General features: G+C 42.5%; 1 non-coding gene across 1 annotated transcript; it reads right to left on the bottom strand.

Moving 5' to 3' along the window:
- Positions 1-19,084: 19,084 nt before the first annotated feature.
- Positions 19,085-19,191, bottom strand: LOC111884551 (small nucleolar RNA R71). The gene has a single exon (XR_002847812.1). It is a non-coding gene; the product is annotated as a small nucleolar RNA R71 (small nucleolar RNA).
- Between the last annotated feature and the right edge of the window lie 622 nt (positions 19,192-19,813).

Raw genomic sequence — 19,813 nt, forward strand, 5'->3', positions numbered from 1 at the left:
GTTTCGTAACAGTAGTAGAGGGCTAAAAACCCGGATTGAAGATCGAGTGTTATTTAGCTATCGCCACCTAAACGGAAGTTGAAGATCTCCTCAGTAGTAATAAAACGATAAAAAGACAGATGAAAACCGACGTCGAATAAAGAACCTATGAATTTTTAACGAACTTTAGGAGGCCCGGCCTATTAAAATTATATCATTAAAAATAAAGTCAAAACTAGCCGACGGAGTCTAAATGAAAGTTGTAGAGCATAATCTCACCTACGCGTGGATATAAAGAACGCGAAAAAAGGAAATCGTACGCGAAAGTTACGGAATTTAGAAGTCGGAAGCAGGGATTACGCCCCGCGTACTAGACCCAGAGTCGAGTCCCATCGGCCCGCCCAAGCTACGTTTAGCTAGACCCGAGTCGTAAGCCATGACGCCATTCTACGCCCCGCGTAACCAAGAACGCCCCGCGTACCAAGTACGTCCAGCGTACTCCGGAAGTACGCGCCGCGTATGAGGGTTTCCAGCCCTATAAATAGAAGGCATGAGCTCGAGTCTTGGCACCCCTTTCTCAATTCTTCAGTCACTCTCACACCCTTCCAAGCACCAGAGACCATTCCCTCACCCCGGTTTCCGCACTCAAGCCCCGACGAAAGATTTACGCTGCAGAGATCCCCGAAGAGCCCGACGACGCGACCATCCGCAGACGAAGTTCTGCTCAACCCTAGCCTCTCTCTTCGAAACGAGTGAGTTCATACCCTTACTTTTCAATTCTTTTCACGTTTTAGGGGGGGGGGGGGAAATACAAGTACATTACAAATCAAAGTATTATTTTTATAATATCGTTCTTATAGAGTGTTGATACAAAAATAACTTTATGTTTTAAAGGGATATTATATCACCAAGTTGTTATTACCAAATGGGAACATACTTTTGACAAACTATAATGAGCATAGTATTCAAGTGATTCATACATTTTACATATACATCTCGACAAATGAAATGCTTTCAAAGGAAGTACAGTCTTTTATCATCGTAAATCTGGTTATACCTAGTAATGTGAGACAGCTTCACGTACGTTCAAGTATGCATTATTAAGTCCTGTATTATATACCATAATCCCTTGTAGGGGGAGCGTGATACTTGTGTATAGATCTATACGGGATTGACAATCCCACACCTAAGCTGTTAGCTACAGCTAGGCCGGCAGGCCTGGGGTGACAAATGTCATAACAGTTCCAACGCCTGAAGAACGTTGTTACAGGCCATCAGTGTCAATAGCATGGTTATAAAACTCACATAAAAGTAGAAAAACAAGTTTGATTTACGAGATTCATATATGCATTTCAGTTTTCCATTTTATTGTTAATACAAATTTTATCACTATTATTCAAATATGGAAAACACAAACGCACTCCAACACGAGAAACTTTTCAAATCATTTATAGAAAATATTGGATTTTCTGAAAACCTCGTTCATTGGTTTACTATCAAAAAGGACATACTTTTCAATGCAAAACACTTATGAACTCACCAACTTAATTGTTGACACTTTTTCGAAACCACTTGTATTTCTCAGGGAATCAGTAATACAGGTAACCACCAGCTTTTGGAGAAAGGAACACTAAGGATGTTTTATTATGGAACATTTATCATCTCATTGTAATATTCTTTTGCTATTATGTATAACGCAACAACATACGTTTTCATTATATATGTGATGGTTGTGTTACTTTATTTACAATATTCAATGGTTGTGATACTACGTGAAGTCATCCACCCCCGAATGTTTCCGCCATTCTGGTTTGGGGGCGTGACAGATTGGTATCAGAGCATTGTTTATAGTGAACTAAGTATATCAAACCACATACGATATACAAACTATAAATACAAAGGGGACCAAAAACCCTCTGATGAAACATTTTCATGAACAAAATACTTTCTTTTAAAGATATACATTTTTAAAAACATGCATTAATCTCGTATCATAACAAGTTTTACTAAAAAGTATTAAGGCAAGTTACGACACTACGATTGAGCCTCGGGGTATGTAATCAGATCGAGAATAAATATAGCCTGATCAACTATATTTATCCTGGATTTGACCAACGTACGTCGAGGAATGGTCGTAGTAGACAACAAGCCAAGAACTTACCCAAATACAAATCAATTTAGTTTCGCCCAATAGTAATATTATAGGAGTATTATTAAAAATAGTTGTACAAATTATAGTTAAAAATAGTAAGTCGTTAAATAGAGTTTTCTTATAAAGTTCTCATACGTCTATCCTAGTACAGACAAATGGCCGGATTCCATTTACCAGGAGATCCCTACTACCCAAACCAAGGCAACGGCGGTTGGATAGAAGAAGACCCGGAGGAAGACCCAGAGGAAATCGAAGAAGAGGTCGAGGAAGAATTCGAAGTCGAAGTCGGAGAGGAGTTCGAAGTCGACGAAGAGATCGTGGAGATTTCTAGCGGGACAGACTCTGAGCCAGAAGTGTACGACCCTCCCATCCCTCATCCTCCCGTAATCAGACCAGATCAACCGGGACCCATCCCCATCTGGGGAAGCCACCTCTACTACTGGAGCCGCCAACAAGGTGTACGCCCTCCATTCGGCATGTGTCGGGATTTTTACAACGTCAGTGGGGGAGGCTCAGCAGATCGAGTACTTCCTGTCTTCGTGAATGCTATAGCTAACCAGAACTACCAGGCGGACCAACAAGCAGCCAGAGTTCGTGAAATCAATGCTGCTACCCAAGGTAACGCCGCTGACATCCGCCGTTTGGAAGGACTACATGAGAATACCCAAATCTACACGGGAACACTTCAGAACCAAATGATAGTGGCTCTGGCAGAAATAAGAGGAATGAAGGAACAACAAGCAGATCTCGAGAGGCGACTGATGGGAGTCAAACGGTCGGATGCCGAGTCTAGCTCCAAACGCCGCAAGTAGAGCTTGTTCGATGCCCAACAATTTTGTTATAGATTAGGATCTCGGATAAAAGTTTGTCCCTTATTTCCCTTTAGTATCTGCAATCGGAGACCTCTAGGAGGGTCAAATTTTTCCCGAACAAGATATGTAATGTAACACACCTCAAGTGTGACCTATATGAATGAATATGAAGTATTTCTTATTATATACCTCTCAAAAATTATGAGTTTTAAATTTCTATGCCTACCTTGAAACCATAAGCTAAAGTCAAAACAAATTACAACTAACACACGATTGTCAAAACATTAGAAACTTATAGTATTCATTCTTATTTTTCTCTACCAGAACATGCCTCCTCGTAGATCAACACGCAGAAACTCAACTTCAACACCACCTCCACCACCTCCTCCAATTATGGACACCGTTATGTTCCAGACTGCTGTAACCGCTGCTGTAACTGCAGCAATGGCTCAAATGAGCAACAACGGATCGGGGGGAGGAACAAACAGTTTTACAAATGGCCAAGGTCAAAGCCGTTCAGGGGTATGCACTTACAAAGACTTCACCAACGGAAAACCTATTCCCTTTTACGGGACTGGGGGAGTATTGGCTCTATCTCAATGGATAGAGAAAACAGAAGCTGTATTCGAAATCTGTGCATGTCCTGAAGAAAGCAAAGTAAAGTTCGCCGCTTTTACTTTCTCTGAACGCGCCCTGACATGGTGGAACGGCCACGTCCAGACACTAACCCTGGTGGTGGCAAACTCCATGGGTTGGGAAAACCTGAAAAGAATGCTCCTTCGAGAATACTGCCCAAGAGGCAAGATTCAGAAGCTTGAACAGGAGCTGTGGAACCTCTCGATGGTAGGATCGGACATAGCTGGTTACACCAACAGGTTCAGTGACTTAATAACACTTTGCCCAGGAATGTCAACCCTGGAGAGCCAAAAGGTTGAGAGATACATTTGGGGACTATCACCCCAACTTCGAGGAAGTGTGCTAGCTTCCAGACCCTTGACTTTCGCCAGCGCCAAGGAACTAGCGCAATCTCTTGTTGATCATGGTGTCTGTCAAGGAGTCGCGACGATTATGGCTGAACCAACCAAAGGGAACAACAACAATGAAATCAATGCCAACAACAACAACAAGAAGAAATTTTGGAACAAAAGGAAGGGGCAAACTTCACAAGAACCTTCAAAGAAACAAATGGTTGCGGTTCATGCTGCTACTACCCCCACCACAACTCCTGCTACCTCTGCACCAACAAAACCATATGCAGGGATTCTGCCCAAGTGCAACAAGTGCAACTACCATCACCATGGTATTTGTCGCGAGATGCACTGCAAGAACTGTGACAGGAAAGGGCACACAGCCCGTTTCTGTAAAGCACCGGCACGACCAATTACTCAGGTTTCTGGCACTGGGGTAAGCCGGGCATGTTATGGGTGCGGAGAGACTGGACACTTCAGGAGGGATTGTCCCAAGGAAAGAAATATTGGCGGTGTGGGGAGAGTGCTGGCAGTAGGACAGAGAGAAGCAATAGCGGACCCCACGGTGGTTACGGGTACGTTTCTACTCAACAACACTTATGCATGCATACTTTTTGACTGCGGTGCGGAGAGAAGTTTTGTGAGTCATAAATTCAAACATCTACTTAATCAAAAACCTCAACCACTCAATAAAGTATTCACTGTAGAAATGGCAAACGGTAAAACAGAACACACAAACGATTTATACGTAGGGTGCACACTAAATTTAAACGAGCACTTGTTTCAAGTCGATCTTATGCCCATTTCCATAAGAAGTTTCGATGTCATCATCGGTAGGGACTGGTTGAGCCTTCACCATGCCGATATCCTTTGCCACGAAAGGGCTGTTCGCTTAAATCTGCCAAACGGCAAAACTCTTGTCATTTATGGCGACAAACCTAGTTCAACTTTACAAATCATTTCCTGTATTAAAGCACAAAAGTATCTTCGTAAGGAATATCATGCCTTTCTAGCCCACGTAGTAGACAAGAAACGAGAATCGAAAAACATTAAAGATATTCCGGAAGTCTGCAACTTCCCGGATATTTTCCCAGAAGATCTTCCAGGAATCCCACCCGAACGTCAAGTTGAGTTCAGAATCGACTTAATCCCCGGAGCTACCCCTGTAGCAAAGTCACCGTACCGTTTAGCCCCAGCCGAGATGCAGGAACTATCCAGTCAATTAAATGAGCTGCTGAGCAAGGGATTCATCAGACCAAGCTTCTCACCATGGGGAGCGCCAGTCCTATTTGTGAAGAAGAAGGACGGATCCTTTCGCATGTGCATCGATTATCGGGAGCTAAACAAACTCACGATCAAGAACCGATATCCCTTACCGCGCATAGACGATCTATTCGACCAACTTCAGGGAGCAAGCTACTTCTCGAAGATCGATCTAAGATCTGGTTATCACCAACTGCGAGTACTGGAAGGAGACATCCCCCAAAACGGCTTTCCGAACGCGTTATGGTCACTACGAATTTGTAGTAATGCCCTTCGGATTGACGAATGCTCCAGCAGTGTTCATGGACTTAATGAACCGAGTATGTCGTCCCTTCCTGGATAAATTCGTGATCGTATTCATAGATGATATACTCATCTATTCAAGAAGCCAGGAAGAACACAGCAAACATCTCCGCCAAGTACTGGAAACATTAAGGGCAGAGAAACTTTACGCAAAATTCTCCAAATGTGAATTTTGGATTCGGGAAGTGGATTTCCTAGGACATGTTGTAAGCAAAGAAGGAATACACATGGACCCCTCCAAGATAAAGGCAATAGATAGTTGGACTACTCCAAGAACCCCTACAGAAATCCGACAATTTTTGGGACTCGCCGGGTATTACCGAAGGTTCATACAGAACTTTTCAAGGGTTGCCAAGCCACTTACCACCCTAACCCAGAAAAAATGCGACCTTCGACTGGGGAGAAAAACAAGACAGCGCATTTCAGACACTAAAACGAGCCTTATGTAGTGCGCCCATCCTAACCTTGCCAGAAGGAACGGAGGACTTCGTGGTCTATTGTGATGCATCAAACCAAGGACTTGGGTGTGTCTTAATGCAAAGAGGGAAGGTCATCGCCTACGCCTCAAGACAACTAAAGACGCACGAAGTGAACTACACAACGCATGATCTTGAGCTAGGAGCAGTCGTTTTCGCTCTGAAGATATGGAGACACTATCTCTACGGCACAAAATGTACCATCTTCACTGATCATAAAAGCCTCCAACATATCCTCAACCAGAAGGAACTCAACATGAGACAGAGGCGATGGGTAGAACTACTTAGTGATTATGAATGCGAAATTCGATATCACCCCGGAAAGGCTAATGTAGTGGCTGATGCACTCAGTCGGAAGGAATACTCAGGTCGCCGAGTGAAATCCCTAACTATGACAATCCATTCACACCTGTTCACGCAAATCAAGGAAGCCCAAATAGAAGCCTTGAAATCCGAAAATGTGACAGGAGAAGCCCTAAGGGGAATGGATAAGAACCTTGAGACCAAGAACAACGGAATTCGTTATTTCATGGATCGAATTTGGATACCGAGGTTGGGTGGATTCAGAGAAATCGTTATGGACGAAGCCCATAAAACACGATACTCCATACATCCCGGATCCGATAAGATGTATCTCGATCTCAAGAAGTTGTACTGGTGGCAAAACATGAAAGCCGAAATTGCTACCTACGTGGGCAAATGCCTGACATGTGCCAAAGTCAAGGTAGAATACCAAAAGCCCTCGGGTTTATTACAACAACCAGAAATACCCGAATGGAAGTGGGAGCGGATAACCATGGATTTCATAACAAAATTACCCAAAACAGCAAGCGGACTCGACACCATTTGGGTAATTGTCGACAGGTTAACTAAGTCAGCGCATTTCCTACCGATCAAAGAGACGGATAAATTGGAGAAGTTAACAAGGACATACCTCAGAGAAATTGTACGATTGCATGGTGTGCCCATATCCATTATCTCGGACCGAGATAGTAGATTCACCTCAAGGTTTTGGCAGTCGCTACAAAAAGCTTTGGGGACAAGACTAGACATGAGTACCGCTTATCACCCACAAACCGACGGCCAGAGCGAGAGAACTATACAAACCCTAGAAGACATGCTGAGAGCTTGCGTAATCGATTTTGGCAAAGCATGGGACACACATCTACCATTGGTCGAGTTCTCGTACAACAATAGCTACCACACCAGTATCAAGGCTGCCCCGTTCGAAGCCCTCTATGGACGCAAATGCAGGTCACCTTTGTGCTGGGCCGAAGTGGGGGACACGCAACTAGCAAAAGGACAAGCAACTGACAACACGCTCACTGGACCAGAAATCATAAGGGAGACTACGGAGAAGATTGTTCAAATCCGAGAACGTCTAAAAGCATCAAGAGATAGACAAAAGAGTTACGCAGATAAGAGACGCAAACCCTTGGAATTCCAAGTTGGAGACCGTGTCCTACTCAAAGTCTCGCCTTGGAAAGGTTTAATACGCTTCGGAAAACGTGGAAAACTGAACCCTAGATACATCGGACCATTCGAGATCCTTGCCAGGATCGGTCCAGTGGCCTACAAACTTAGACTACCTCAGGAGCTCCACAACGTACACCCTACCTTTCACATATCGAATCTGAAGAAGTGCTTATCCGACGAGACCCTTGTCGTCCCTCTAGACGAAATTGCAATAAATGAAAACCTTCAATTTGTGGAGGAACCAGTAGAGATCATGGATCGGGAAATCAAAAGGACTAAACAAAGGCGCATACCCATTGTAAAGGTCCGCTGGAACGCCAAGCGAGGACCTGAATACACCTGGGAACGCGAAGATCAGATGAAACAAAAGTACCCGCATCTTTTCCTAAAACTGTAAACACTATCTTAGATTAAATTTCGGGACGAAATTCCCTTAACAGGGGGATGATGTGACAACCCTACATTTTCCAAAAGCATTGTAAACACTCGAAAGCTAAATACAACGAAATTAACCTCGAAAATAAAGTGTTCAAGTATCTAAGTTGGGATGCATCAAATATTAAATATCATGCCAAGGTTTCCAAAAACATAAAGAACGCTCAAAACCGGGTTATATTGAAGAAATTATAACCACTCGTATATTTACGACACGACGTTAAAACATTACTTGACGTAAAAAGTAAAATCCCAATAAAATGCATTTTAGCCTTAAGTATCTAAACAAAGGTCGTAGATCTCGTTGAAAGGTGAGCGTGCATAAAAAGATCGCCCAAATTGGACCTCGTATGAAGAAGTTACGGATTTTCAAAGTTTCGTAACAGTAGTAGAGGGCTAAAAACCCGGATTGAAGATCGAGTGTTATTTAGCTATCGCCACCTAAACGGAAGTTGAAGATCTCCTCAGTAGTAATAAAACGATAAAAAGACAGATGAAAACCGACGTCGAATAAAGAACCTATGAATTTTTAACGAACTTTAGGAGGCCCGGCCTATTAAAATTATATCATTAAAAATAAAGTCAAAACTAGCCGACGGAGTCTAAATGAAAGTTGTAGAGCATAATCTCACCTACGCGTGGATATAAAGAACGCGAAAAAAGGAAATCGTACGCGAAAGTTACGGAATTTAGAAGTCGGAAGCAGGGATTACGCCCCGCGTACTAGACCCAGAGTCGAGTCCCATCGGCCCGCCCAAGCTACGTTTAGCTAGACCCGAGTCGTAAGCCATGACGCCATTCTACGCCCCGCGTAACCAAGAACGCCCCGCGTACCAAGTACGTCCAGCGTACTCCGGAAGTACGCGCCGCGTATGAGGGTTTCCAGCCCTATAAATAGAAGGCATGAGCTCGAGTCTTGGCACCCCTTTCTCAATTCTTCAGTCACTCTCACACCCTTCCAAGCACCAGAGACCATTCCCTCACCCCGGTTTCCGCACTCAAGCCCCGACGAAAGATTTACGCTGCAGAGATCCCCGAAGAGCCCGACGACGCGACCATCCGCAGACGAAGTTCTGCTCAACCCTAGCCTCTCTCTTCGAAACGAGTGAGTTCATACCCTTACTTTTCAATTCTTTTCACGTTTTAGGGGGGGGGGGAAATACAAGTACATTACAAATCAAAGTATTATTTTTATAATATCGTTCTTATAGAGTGTTGATACAAAAATAACTTTATGTTTTAAAGGGATATTATATCACCAAGTTGTTATTACCAAATGGGAACATACTTTTGACAAACTATAATGAGCATAGTATTCAAGTGATTCATACATTTTACATATACATCTCGACAAATGAAATGCTTTCAAAGGAAGTACAGTCTTTTATCATCGTAAATCTGGTTATACCTAGTAATGTGAGACAGCTTCACGTACGTTCAAGTATGCATTATTAAGTCCTGTATTATATACCATAATCCCTTGTAGGGGGAGCGTGATACTTGTGTATAGATCTATACGGGATTGACAATCCCACACCTAAGCTGTTAGCTACAGCTAGGCCGGCAGGCCTGGGGTGACAAATGTCATAACAGTTCCAACGCCTGAAGAACGTTGTTACAGGCCATCAGTGTCAATAGCATGGTTATAAAACTCACATAAAAGTATAAAAACAAGTTTGATTTACGAGATTCATATATGCATTTCAGTTTTCCATTTTATTGTTAATACAAATTTTATCACTATTATTCAAATATGGAAAACACAAACGCACTCCAACACGAGAAACTTTTCAAATCATTTATAGAAAATATTGGATTTTCTGAAAACCTCGTTCATTGGTTTACTATCAAAAAGGACATACTTTTCAATGCAAAACACTTATGAACTCACCAACTTAATTGTTGACACTTTTTCGAAACCACTTGTATTTCTCAGGGAATCAGTAATACAGGTAACCACCAGCTTTTGGAGAAAGGAACACTAAGGATGTTTTATTATGGAACATTTATCATCTCATTGTAATATTCTTTTGCTATTATGTATAACGCAACAACATACATTTTCATTATATATGTGATGGTTGTGTTACTTTCTTTACAATATTCAATGGTTGTGATACTACGTGAAGTCATCCACCCTCGAATGTTTCCGCCATTCTGGTTTGGGGGTGTGACATGCACCACTAGTGGTCATTTGATATTATCGCTCTGAGCGCTACACTTTTCGCTCTGGGAAACGACTAGTTGTGTTTTGGCTTATTATGAACCGGAGATTATCATCAGGGATTAGACCTAGGATTGAGGGCACCAAACACTAGGGTCCTAACATGAGGGCGAGGGCTCGACTCTGGTGCTAGGACCGCTAACTAGGTCATCCTAAAGATACCGATTCTGTTATCTTTAACGTATTCCTTGAGGGATACGTTAAAAAGTATCCTAGGATAGTAGACGTCAACGTTTGTGTAACTCCCCGATTCTCAGGTATTGCTTAAATAAGATTTATTAGGTTCAGCTCTACTTGACGAGTTGGTTGACCTACTCGTCGAGTAGCAGCGGGGTGGGATCACGTTTTAAGTGACCTACTCGATGAGTCCATGTTGGGACTCGACGAGTAGGAGCTGGCAGTGGAAACCCTAAATCCCATAGGGATTGGTGTGTTAGTGACCTGCTAGGTCGGTACTCTAGTTACAGAAGAATTCTATGATTGATGATCAATGTGACAGATATGTTTGATGTTTATATATGCCTGTATATGATAGTATGCGCACATGGTTATTTGCTTGTTGCTGGGTTGAGGCGGTCCTGCTTTGTGCTGAAGGCCAATATACCCTATGAGCGGTCCGAGGAGACTGTAGGCCCACGTGGCAGACCAGTCATACCGAAGGCTCAGGATGGATTCAGACAGACTGTAGGCCCGGTAGGGCGGTCCAGTCAGGCCGATGGCCCAATATGCATGTTGATTGAATTGATTATTACTGTTGTGGTATTGTCAGTGTGGTATTTGTATTTTGGGGGTAGCTCACTAAGCCCTCGGGCTTACAGTTTTCAGTTTATTGTTTCAGGTACTTCAGGAGATCGTGGAAAGGCGAAGGCGTGACCGTATCGCTCCTCATCCCTATGTTATGATTTTTGGGACACTCTGATGGAAAATGATTTGAAAACATTTTGTAAACAATGCTATGTGGTTTTTATTTATGATTGAAAAAGTTTAAATTTGGCGTAAAATTTATGGTTGTTACAGTTTGGCATAACGTAGCTAAGTTGTTCTAGCCTTGATCAGGATACGTGTGCGGGGAAGATGGACTGGTCATTCACTGATGTGATGGAGCCGTTAACGGAGGTGGTTTCAACATGGTGATGGTTCGATATTCCCACTCTTCATTTAAAACTCCCTTATTAGGAGCAATTTCCTTTTTACTCTTTCCATTCTTCAACTGCTTCCTTTTTCTCTTTTCTTACACTCTTTTCTTTCATGTTCTTGCTCTAAGAGAAAATGGTGACACCACGTGTAACATCCCAATTCTCAGGTATGAGATTTATGGCTTAAAAGGTAATTTCCTTTTTGAACTCATCGAGTTGAATGCCTCAACTCGACGTGTTGGAAGCTTCCCAACTCAACGAGTTGTTAAGAAAAACTTGACGAGTTGGTGACTGATTATGAAAACCTAATTTTTAGGGTGTTGCACCCTATTTAAAGGCCTTATGGCCTTTGCATGGCCTCCTCATCCGCCCCCTCTGTCCAGGAAGCCCTAGTTCGTGCATTTTCTCTCATTTTTATGTGTGTGAGCTTGAGGAGTATTTCTTGGTGTTCTTTTGGAAGTAGTTTGAAGTTTGAAGAAGCTTGATTGAGTGGAAGGCTGTAGATCCGGGATATTCTCTGTTGTTGCAACCATTTTGAGGTATAAAGTGTAAACCTTGACCATTTATTGCTTATATCTCTTCCTTGGAAGTTTATTGTCATTTTGGGTCCATTTTGGAGTCATTCTTGGGTTTGATCATTTTTGGAAGTTGCCACTTCAGATCTCTACATTTTGAGGCCTCTTTGGGCTTAAACTATCAAGCTTTATATAGATCTAGGCTTCCTTCATGTTCTAAGTCATTTTCAAGTCATTTTTGAGTAGTTTAGCCTCTTGGTGTCATGCATGGACGTAAAGTTAGCAACTTTATGTGGTTTTCCAACTATTGGGTACTAGATCTACATTCTAGGGCGTTAGAAGGGATGAAAAAGGGCTGAATGAGTTAAGATGGTTAAACTCCACGAGTTGTTCTGACAACTCGGTGAGTTGGATCGGGGTTTTCCCGCTTTTTGGAAACCTATAGAAACTCGACGAGTCGTTCGGAGGACTCGACGAGTAGGCTCAGACTTTTCCCGTTTCTCTGAGTACTGTGGAAACTCGACGAGTTGGAATGTGCACTTGAAGAGTTGGGTCAACATGGACTGTTGAATTAACTTTAGCCATGGATTGACCAAGTTTGACTTTGAGGGCATTTTGGATATTTGGTGGTTTTTATAGAATGGTTATATGGTGGTTGTAGGCTCTTGAGTCCAGAGCTGAGTCTTAGAGTTAGATTTTACCGGTTCAACACTACTTGAGAGGTGAGCCTTCCTCACTGTACTTATGGGTCGAAGGCACCAATGCTGGACCTGTTAGATTGTTATCATGGTTTCGCGTATTCTTGTTGCGATAATAATCTGTTAGATCAATATCCTGGTAGATAGGATGATGCTGTACTTATTGATCTATATGATCTGCACCTGCCTGTTAATTGATTATGTGTTTATAAGTTTGTATATGTTGACATGTGTGTTGTGTGGTCGGGTTGAGGCGATCTTGCTTTGTGCTGAAGGCCAACAGACCCAGGGCGGTCCAAATAGACTGAAGGCCCTGCGAGGCGGTCTAGTCAGGTTGAAGGCCCGACGAGCAGTCCGGATAGGCTGTAGGCCCTGCGAGGCGGTCGAGTCATGTTGAAGGCTCGGGAGCATCTAGATTGGCTGTAGGCCCTACGAGGCAGACCAGTCAGGCTGAAGGCTCATTTATGCAGGCTGCTTTTGTTATATGTGTAGTGGTATTTTGGGGAAACTCACTAAGCTTTGGGCTTACAGTTGTTGGATTATGTTTCAGGTACCTCCGAGGATCGCGGGAAGGCAAAGGTGTGATCGTGTACCTCCTCATGTTTTTTTTCACAATTTTGGGATTTCTATGATATGAATCTTATTTTGAAAACAGTTTGTAAATTTTGATGATTTTGGAATGTTTTAAAAGTTTAAAATTTTCACGAAATTTTATGAGTGTTACAAATTGGTATCAGAGCCTTGGTTCGAGTGAACTGGTGGAACAATCGTGTGAATCCAATCTCAAACTAAGGAAAAGAGTTTCAAAATAGTTTTCAAATGGTTTTCAAAAATACTAAAGGAAAATTGCGATGTGTATGATCAGCCGAAGCCAATAAGTAGACCCCAAAATACCATGTTATTACTTGATACTATGATATATTATAACAACATGCTAGTGATAGGCTAAGGATCTTCATGGATTGCATGATAGAATTTCCTGATTATATGATGCCTGATAGCCTAGTAATTTTTCTTTATGAAATTGACATCATTACTATAGTTTCTTAGTGTATGCATCACAGTTATATATAACTAAGATCTGATAGCCTAAGAATGTTTGGTTTGGCCTTATTTCCTGCTCTTGTTTGATGAAAGTCTTAGGGTAGGATCAAATATTCAAATGTATATAGGGTCCAATGTTATGTATGTCTAGCATACACGAGTGCCGCAGGGTTGGTGGAAGTTTCATGGTTGAGTTGTGTGAGGTCAGCCGACCAGTCGTGAGATGTTCAGTTTCCTCTAGGAGTGAGGACTGCGTGTTCGTTTATGATTATGAGTAATGTTAGGGTGTTGTGATGATCCTCGAGAAAAACACGGGTAGGTGTGGAAGGTAGTATGGGCCCGTACTACTGAAAGCACAAGACCCGTATGCGTAGCAAGGAAGTCACAACCGCTAGGGATTCGTTGGGAATTGGTCCCCCGTTATGTATGTGTGTTATCTGATATCTTGTTGGTGTATTTTCAGTATGGTGGTTACAAGGCAATTTGAGACTGGATCCAAGTCGGGACCGAGGGCTGGCAGTAAGGATGGGCCAACATTGACAGAGGACCGTTTCAGGGAGATCATCCATGAGGAGGTGGTTGCTATTTTTTCGGTTAAGAATCCGGATATGTTCGGGTCTATCAAGACCATGATGATGGAGTTCTTTGATGATCGCTACCCAGCCATTGTTGAGACGGCTGCTGCTGCAGCCTCCATAGCCGTGGCGGCTGTAGGTGCTGGGACAGGTCAGGCTTTTCAGTATCAGGACTTCGAGAATACGAAGCCCCTGACTTTCGATGGAGTTCAGGACCCGATTGTGCCAAGAGGTGGCTATCTGATGTTGAGTGGTGTTTCTTTACGTGTTCACGTCATGTTGACCAGAAGGTTAGGTGTGCTCTGAACCTCCTTAGGTCCGGAGCGAAGGAATGGTGGAGACTTGTTACGGGATCGTATTCTGATGAGTAGAGGGCTGCGATATCATGAGGTCAGTTTAGGGAGATGTTCCGCACTAGCTATATTCCTCGGGTCGAGTGGGAGAGGTTGGCTTAGGAGTTTTTAGACCTGAGGCAGGGATTGGAGACGGTGACGGAGATCACCTAGATGTTTAATGAGAGGGCGATGTTTTGCCCTGAGTTTGCTTCAGATCAGGCTCAGATGACTCGTTATCTGAGCATGCTTAAGACGGACATCAAACAGTTTGTTTCTACTCACCGGTGTGATACTTTGCTGGAGTTGCAGGAGGCCGCCAGGTGGCACGAGCTGGAAATTGAGTTTCAGTTGAGGGAGCAGAGGTAGGCCTCAGCGTAGTCGCTGCTGGAGCCGAAGTGGTTCAAGGCCGCATATTCTAGGTCTGGAGGTTAGCATGGCCGCATTTATGGGAAGTGCGGGAAGGTTCATGTGGGAGCATGTCAAGCTAGTTGTGGGTGCCACAAATGTGGTAAGGAGGGGCATTATGTGAGGGACTGCCACCAATCTTCCCCAGTTCCAAGTATGAGGATTTGCTATCATTGTGATCAAGTTGGCCATGTCAAGGTCAACTGTTCGTTACTCGCCACCAAGCTGGCGTAGGTCCCCGTGCCAACTACATTAAGGATCACTAACGGGAGTCAGGGCCGGGTAGATCCCCCCCCAGGGCTTGGGGTTGCACCTTCCAACTTACTACCAAGGAGGCTAGGACAGCACCAGACGTTGTGAGTGGTATGTTTCTATCTCTTATCTTTTGATTACGATTGTTTTATACTTGTATGTTTGTACCTCTACTAGGTACATTCTTAGTGAACTCCGTGCCTGCTTTAGTGTTGTTTGACTCGAGTGTGAGTCGGTCTTTAATTTCTCGGTCTTTCAGTAAGGAGTTTGCTTTGCCTATGGGGGAGTTGGAGTGTCTGTTGCAAGTTTCTATCGCCAACGAACATGGGGTTTCTACTTCTTCGGTTTATCAGGATTGCATTCTAGAGATCTTCGGGGTGCCCTATCCGATCGATTTGATTCTGATTCCTATGGGATATGTCTATGTTATAGTGGGTATGGATTGTGTGGGTCAATTCGGTGATATCATCGACTGCGAGGGCCATCGTGTGGTAGTTCGAACCCCAAGTGGGGGATAACTGGTTATTTATGGAGAGGGCACTAGGCTGGGTTCTGGGTTTTGTTCGGCAACCAGGGCTCGACAGTATATTCAGCACGGGTGTGCAGGTTATTTGGCGTATGTAGTGGATACGCAGGTCAGGGATCAGGTTTCAGTTTTAGATGTTCCAGTTGTTAGAGAGTTTGTTGATGTATTCCCGGAGGATTTACCCGGAGTGCCTCCTGAGAGGTAGGTCGAGTTTCGGATTGACCTTGTGCCAGGTGCAACCCCTATTTCCTAGGCGCCGTACCGATTGGCATCGCCTGAGATGCAGGAGCTGTCATCTCAGCTGTAGGAGCTGCTAGGCAAGCAATTAATCCGTCCGAGTGGTTCTCCATGGGGAGCGCCGATTCTTTTTGTTAATAATAAGGATGGTTCGCACCAGATGTGCATAGTTTATAGGGAGCTGAACAAGTTAATGGTGAAGAACCGTTATCCCTTTCCTCAGATTGATGATCTTTTTGATCAGTTGCAGGGAGCATCTTGGTTCTCCAAGATTAACCTGAGGTCTGGGTACCATCAGGTGAGGGTGATGGAGGAGGACGTGGAGAAGACCGCGTTCCGGACTTGTTATGGACATTACGAGTTCGTGGTGATGCCATTCGGGCTCACCAATGCGCCTGCGATATTCATGGATTTGATGAATCGGGTATACAGGTTGATGCTCGATCGCTCAATTATCGTGTTCATTGATGCTATCTTGGTGTATTCCAAGACCAGGGAGTAGCATAAGGAGCATCTTCACGAGTTTCTGGGGGTTTTGAGGCGAGATCGACGTTATGCTAAGTTCTCAAAGTGTGATTTTTGGTTGCGAGAGGTTCAGTTCCTTGGACAACTCGTTAACCAAGATGGGATTTTGTTCGATCCTGCCAAAATCAAGGCGATGACGCAGTGGAAGGTTCCGAAATCTCTCTCCGATATCAGGACTTTTCTGGGTCTGGCAGGGTACTATCGGAGATTTATTCAGGATTTCTCTAAGATTGCAATACCCCTCACTTGTCTGACAAGGAAAGGGTGGATTTCCGGTGGGGCCCTAAGCAATAGTCAACATTTGAGACCCTTCGGCAAAGAGTTTACAAGTCCCCAATCTTGACCCTTATGGAGGGAGTTGAGGATTTTGTGGTTTTATGTGATGCGTCCATCACCGACTTGGGAGCAATCCTCATGCAAGGAGGACAAGTGATAGCTTATGCATCATGACAACTGAAGCCACATGAGACGACATATCCCACACATGATGATATTTCCATATTTATACACATTTTTAGGCAATATTGATCTACATTTTCATAAATATTTTGGTTATTTGCATAGAATTATGGTACTTATAAGGATAAATTGTTATATGCAGCCAAATAGAAGTATTTTTGAAGAAAGGGACCAGAAGTGACAATACTTGGAACTTTGGGGGGCTTGAGGAAAAGAAGGATGAAAAGTCAGTAAAAATCGAGTTCACGACATGAATATGAAATTCTAGAAGATAAGCATACGGGTGAAGGAATCCTTGCAGATCACGATTATCATGAATCCACGACGTGAGACTCAGATTCTCACGACGTGAACGGTAAATTTGAAGATATTATATATACCTTTGCCATTACGGAAAGGGGGACTTTTGGCTGGCTTAGAAGGGTTCCTGGTGACGAATTTCAGAGGAAAAGAAGACCTGGAAGCTGGTTTTAACACCAAGAAAGAAGAAGTTCATAATTTGGTTTTATAGATTGGTACACTTAAACATGTCTTTGATTATAGTTTTTGTTTGTTTAGCTGTTAGTATATCCAACTAAATCCATCTGCTTCTGTTAGCTAGATGAAGTTGGAACTCATGGGTTTGATGCATTAGATTTGACTTTACTTGTTGGTAATATGCTTGTGTTGATTTATTTTACCTAGCATGCTTAAATTAAATATTTGATTGCTTTAAATTCTTGTTCTGTGTAGTTAGTGAATACAAATCTGCATGAATTTGAATACCTAATAATATAGTGAACACTAGTTTATTAGAGCTAAGATCAAACCAATCTTAGATAAGTAATTGAATCATTGAATTAAGCTGTGTTAGAGAACTCATATTATGACTGTAATTGTGTTTTGATTAATCAATCTTTCATGGCTCCAATCTTATTTAATAATTGATTATGTGTTAACTATTGTGTGACCATACATAGACGTACATGAATTGATTAATAATTAGTAGATTTAGAACTAAATTGCTAATACTTCATTAATTGGTAACCAATAGTAATAGTTATAGCTAATGTATAACCATTGAGTGAAAACGGATTCGACTAACAGAAGTGTTTTGTTTATTGATTGAGTTTTTGTTAAAGAATTAAGTTCATCTAAACTTGAAAAATTAGATAAAAAACCCTTCCTTTGCTAGTAATTAGGTTAATTTAGTAGTAGATAAATTAATTAGTCAACACCGTTCCCTGTGATCGACACCCGACTTAACCAACTATTCTATAATTTGACTAGGTACACTGCCTAGGTACATTTTAGTTAGTTAAGTTAGTTAGGTTATAAATTATAAATTTAGTGGGTACCTTTGTGCACATCAAGTTTTTGGCGCCATTGTCGGGGAATGGCTTAATTAATTACTAGTTTGTTTGCTTTAAATTAATTGATCCTTTTTGTAGGGTAAAACCTGCAAGAAGTTACTTTTTTGTTTTATTTTTTTTGCATTACAGGATTCACGGCGTGAACCTTTAAGATTCACGACGTGAGGTCTGAAGTCCTTAGTTTTGTTTATTTCGGTTCGTTTTGCTTAGTTCAGATTTATGTTTTATTTTTGTCTTATTTCAGGAGTTCAGAGGCTCTAACACACCTTTGGTGCCACCACTTGAAGATCCCGAGTCTGCAGTTCACAAAAAGAAGGACAAGAGCATGAAGGAAGATCAAACACCAAAGAAGACACCTTTACAAGAATTCAAATATGTGTTCTCAAAGAAGTCGGGGAAGAAAACGGGGGAGTCAAGTTCATCTTCAAAGAACAAGAGCAAGCTTGAACACTTAGATCAAATACCCGTCCAAACCGAGTCTGAATATGATACTGAGCCTGAATTTGAAGAAAATAAAAGTGAACCCGAAAACGAGCCAAGGAACGAGATGGAAAATATTGAAGAAATGTATATGGGAGCTTATAGAAAAAGAATCCGAGATGATGTTGGTCCAGGCTTAGTACAACCTGCCATTCCTGCCACTGCCACTGCCACATTCGAGCTAAAGGGACATATCCTTTCCGCACTAAAGGATATCCCATTCTATGGAAAAGATCATAAGGATGTGTTGAAGCACTTGGATGAAGTGAACGACATTGCTGATTACTTCAATGTCCCAAATGTTAACAGAGACACCGTCTTGCTAAGGATGCTTCCCGTTACCTTTAAAGCAGCTGCAAATGATTGGTTAAAAGCACTTCCACCTGGTACAATAACTACTTGGGATCAAATGCATGAGCAGTTTCTAGACCAATTCTGTCCACCATCCAAGATTGCTAAACTCAAGAAGGCAATAGTCAATTTTGAGCAAAACCCGGGGGAGTCACTTTCTGAAGCATGGGAGCGTTACAAAGGGTTGTTAAGGAATTGTCCTCAACATGACCTTAACATTTAACAAGAAGTGTCCATATTCTATGACGGGGTTAATGTGATGACAAGACAACTCCTTGATACTCAAGGACCACTTACAAAGAAAAACCTGGGCGAAGTCAAGGAATTAGTTGAAGAATTTGCAAAACACTCTCATGAATACCACAGTCCAAGGAATGAAGGCATGAAAGGAGTTGGGGGTGCACAAACTGAAGAGATGGCTGCTGTGATGGCAATGCTTAACACTATGGATAGGAGATTGACACAAATGGACCAATCAATTCATGCAATTCGAGTTGGTTGCGAGAGATGTAGTGGCCCGTATTTGACAAAATATTGCAACTTGGATGAATATGGAAACAAGAAAGCTCAAGTTTGCTATTCGAGTGGGGACAAGTATGATGAAGACTAGAGGAAACCAAAGAAAGAGTGGCTGCCTTATGATGAATACAAGAAGAAAAAGGAAGAAAAATATAGACAAACTGGCAGATGCTTCTACCAAAAAGAGCAACCACTAGTTGAGAAGAAATCAAAATTAGAGACCATGTTGATGAAATTCATGGAAGCTTCAGAAAAAAGGCATGATGCTACTGACACTGCAATGGAAGAACAAAGAACTATGATGAAGAATCATCAC

The sequence above is a fragment of the Lactuca sativa genome, chromosome 9 (assembly GCF_002870075.4).
Source record: "Lactuca sativa cultivar Salinas chromosome 9, Lsat_Salinas_v11, whole genome shotgun sequence".
In the NCBI taxonomy this organism is placed as follows: Eukaryota; Viridiplantae; Streptophyta; class Magnoliopsida; order Asterales; family Asteraceae; genus Lactuca; species Lactuca sativa.